This window comes from Sander lucioperca, chromosome 14 (genome assembly GCF_008315115.2).
Source record: "Sander lucioperca isolate FBNREF2018 chromosome 14, SLUC_FBN_1.2, whole genome shotgun sequence".
Classification (NCBI taxonomy): Eukaryota; Metazoa; Chordata; class Actinopteri; order Perciformes; family Percidae; genus Sander; species Sander lucioperca.
In genome coordinates, this window is record NC_050186.1 from 5302655 (window position 1) to 5307329 (window position 4675).

A 4675-nucleotide genomic window follows, 5' to 3' on the forward strand; every position below is an offset into this window, starting at 1 on the left:
TGTACTATCATGAGAAAAAAGAGGAATACCGCTGGAATTAAAAAACACAACAATGAGAAGAATAAATCTTAAAAAAATAATAACTAAGAGGCAAAGTAGTATAAAGTATAAAATTTATAAAAAAAAATAAGATTTATGACTTTGAAAGATGAGAGTGTAGCAGACAAACAAGATTTATTTAATGCTGATTTTACATCTTATTAAAAAAGGCATAAGAGTAAAAACAAAAATTGAGGCTTAAAAAAAGCTTAACATTATAAGTAGTCCAAAGACTTTTGTTGTTGTTTGGTATTTTATGGTTAGGTCTTCATGTTATTGTCTTGTACTCCTGCATCTCTGAGATGCTTCAGTATGGAAAACAATGTTGTTTCTTTAGGCTTGTAATTCACTAGTGCAATGCTGCTCTCTTATGGTGAACCTTAAGAACTGCAGAGACCTCTTAATCATTCTAAGATAAGCCTTTATTGATCCCCAGAGGGGACATTTGTTGCAGCAGCACAAAGACAAAAATGAGTACAGATACTGTAAATAGAAAAGTGAAAACAAAAAAAGAATGTATATACAACTACCATATGTGTACTTCTATTCTTATGGTGGTTGTCAAATACTATAAGAATTAGTAAACATATGAATAAAGTGCATGGTGTGGTTAATAGCAGTAAGTCAGCAATTTGCAGTACAAATACAGTGAATTTACAGTGCTAAAAAATAGTTTTGATGTATTTAGACAAAACAAAAGAATATGGCTGAACAGCAAATTGACAGTGAAACTGTATGTCATTTATTATGAGGGATACATTTAGCAATTAATATGTGAGTAACAAACTCCATATGGCAATGTTATAAATTAATTTCAAGATAAAGGGATAGATGGATAATCCTATGTATATTCAAGTAACTATGAGGTAATAAAATGGATTAAAGAAATTAAAATATTAATGAAAGCATCACATGCATTTAGTGCATGTCTAAAAGTATAAACAAATTTGTAAAACAGGCCCATGCCAATGATTTTACTATTTCATGCCACTGACTACTGCTGGCCATTTTCCAAAGCATCATTTTACGTGGGCAGCCATTGTTTACGGTTGGTAGTGAGAGTCTCAGGGAACATGTTGTGTGTCTGCCTGGTTATCTGGCACAATTGGCATGTATTATTTGATGTAACATCAGAAAAACAACATTTTATTTCTGAATCTAGAGAAGTGGTTCCCAACCTTGGGGTCATGACCCCCAAGAGGTCACAGAATAAATCTAAGTTTCTACACAAAAAGTACAATTATTTTTTCAGATGTTCCTCTAAACTTCTTGTAAATTGCTAGATAATATCTCTTCATAGGCATCTAATAACTACTCAAATCATTTATGCTTTTTGGTTGACTTGCTCATAATCCATAGATTTATGCAACTGTAGTTGTGATGGGTGTCAAGTAGGCATTGCTTAATTTTACAAGGTTACAAGGCCAAAAGGTTGTGAACCACGTACGTACCTAAAGTATATAATATATTCAGATGTGTTTAACAAAAACAGATTTTACCAATATAGCTGGGCAGCATCTGGGGATGCATATTATAGCAGGGTGCATGTTTGCCTTTAGCTCTCACTATGACAATGGTAAATAAGGTGGTGGGGTGAAAGGGCAACAGGGTGGACTGCGTCTTTGCATAATTGAGCATATGTATGACAGCATATGTTTGAAAGGGCTACTGAACAAACTTAATGACAATAGGCTGAAATGAAGAGTATATCTATTGTTAAGGGAAAGGTATTTTGAAGGCTCTGCAAAGCTGATAATTTAGATACCTGTCATAAATCTAGTAAGGTGGTGTGACACAAATCTGAATGACAAGGAGCAAGTCTATTATAAGCAGGTGCAGATAGCTGGAGGCATTACGAGAAAGTATCCCTAAAACAGGATTGTCATGCAAGTTGAAAGTTACTTTGCTTGCAGTTTGGGACTACCGACTCTGCTAATGTGGCCGATGTATAGCTCTAAACTGACAATATACTAAAGATGGTATTTTGAAAAACGCTGGTCAGCATATGCAGTTTGTGTTGCTTTATTGCAGTATTATTAGTATTTAACCATTTTCAAGATTTTTTTCTGTTTTGACAGGTATTCCTTTCTGGAAAACTAGGGGTTTCAGCAACCTGGATTGATATTATTTCATGGGCTGATTAAAGTATGTTAAGACTTATATTTATTTAGACGTATACAGTATATTTTGAAAATCTACTGCTTTTAGGCTAATAATTAAATGAAAAAGTAGACTTTAATGGTAGTGTGTGTGTAGAAGGCTTTGAAACAGCATTTAGATCCTCATGTCGGGATATAAAAATTAACAGATAATATAGTTAAAAAAGAGTTAACTTGAAATATGGAAAATCCAAATTTCTGTCATTATTTCTAAAATCTTGAATTAGGTCCTCTGGGTTACTAGAGATATTAAACTTCAGCCTGTAAGTAAAAGCAAAAGTAGGCTACCCTGTAATATTCGTGAGTTAGCCTACTGGTGAGGAACAAAGAGGCTGGAAGTATTTTAATCGTTTTAGACAGTATTCATTCAACATATTGAGTAGCCTACTCACTTGCTTTGTAATTGTCAACTACCATGTGCTACTAGCCTAGCCTGTAACAAACAGCCCATGCCAGCTGGCAGCCACCAAGATAATGTGTACGGTAACGTTAACATTCGACATGTTCATAAAGTTATTTTTAGTAGCCTATGATTCTTTTGACCGTAAGCTACAGTAGCTGTATAGGTAGTCGACTCATCTAATGGTAAGTTAGCAAGTTAAGGTTACATTAGCTAACAATACTTGCGGCTATTTCATTTATCACTTCAGATAGATTTTCATTGGCAATGGTGGTTGTTTAACAATGAAGACAACTCTCATGATCACGCGCTACTTCAAGAAGTTATCAAAAACTTAGCTTGAACCCGATTCTTATGTTATTTTTTACTCAAATACTTTAATATTTTAATGTGAGTACTTGAATATGAAAATAAATTAAAATGCCCATCCCTAGTTTTAATGGTAGATACACTGCATTAATAAAACCCTATTAACCCTTGACTGTGCAATACTGCAAATACATTTTACTAAACTTAGCACAAAAAGTAAGGAAATTTGTGTTTGGTAGATTATTTCTCGGTGGTAACAATGCTTTTTGGCAATAAATCTTATACCGTTGGAAAGCCTGTTTAGTTCCCTTTCAAATGGTGGTCCATTTGTAAGAAACATGCATTTGTGGGATGAGCAGCAGTGCTGAGTATGTCGGTTGTTCCAATAAAAAAATTGCCAAATCTTCTCTGCCAATGCCAAACAGCTTATTCTGCCATTGACTCGTTTGGTGTTTGGTGGATTGGATGATTAAAGTTTGAAGAAACGAGACATATTGGCAATTTAACAATTTATTCATTTTACAAACAGGAGCCTCAGTAGCGTGTGGAGGAACTATACACAGCCACAACAGCCTGGCACCTCCTCCTCATGCTGGTCACCAGCCTGCTCACACACTGCTGTGGGATGGCATCCCATTCTTCAACCAGCATTTGTTGCAAGTCAGCCAACGTGGTTGTGTTGGTCACTCTGGCATGAACAGCACGCCCAAGCTGATCCCACAAGTGTTCAATGGGGTTGAAGTCAGGACTGCTGGCAGGCCATTCCATCCTCTCCACTCCCACATTCTGGAGGTAGTCTCTGATAAACCCCGCCCTGTGGGGGCGAGCGTTGTCATCTTGGAGGATAGAGTTCGGTTCCAGACTGTGGAGATATAGGACTGCCACTGGTTGCAGAATCTCATCTCTAAATCAGGCACCTGATTGGCAGCACCTGAGGGTACCAGAAGCTCAAAACAAGTGTCAATAGCGACAGCAAAATAACCTGTTTGGCAATGGCAGAGAAGATTTGGCAAATTCTTCATGGCCGCAACCCACATACTCAGCGCTGCTGCTCATCCCACAAATGCATGTTCCTTACAAATGGGGCACCATTTGAAAGGGAACTAAACAGGCTTTCCAACGGTATAATATGTATTACCAAAAAGCATTGTTACCACAGAGAAATAATCTACCAAACACAAATTTCCTTACTTTTTGTGCTAAATGTATTTATTCTCTTAACTTATATTTATTTATTCTTTGTTTATCTTTAGAGTATCTTGTACTTCCCCCCTTATCCCTTGCTGCTGCAACAGTGTGAATTTCCCCTTGTGGGATTAGGCCTAATAAAGGATTTTGAATCTTGAATCTTAACACCCTGTGGAAATATTTTTATTGCTGACCTACAGTGGTTTAACTTCTCACCTTGCTGCTGTGTGTAGCCTACTCCAGGACCCTGTGACGTCACTGCTGGTGAGGGTAGCCTACAGGTAAAAGAGCTGGCAAACTTCTGACCACACCTCCATTTGTTGTCAGAGGTAAAACAGGCTACAGGTTACACTTTAAAGAGAGAAAGAAAACTTTTTGGAGAAGAGACAACAACAACAAAAAAAAATAATAATAATATTTGTAATATGTTGCTTAAAACCCTTTACACACAGTTTGCCATTGCTCCCCAGCCAGCACATTTAACGCTCTCACGCACAAGCAACTCCCCCACCTGTGACGTAATTTCGGGGGAGGGGCTGTGTATTTTATGGTTTATTTGCACAATACCTCACTTCCTCAG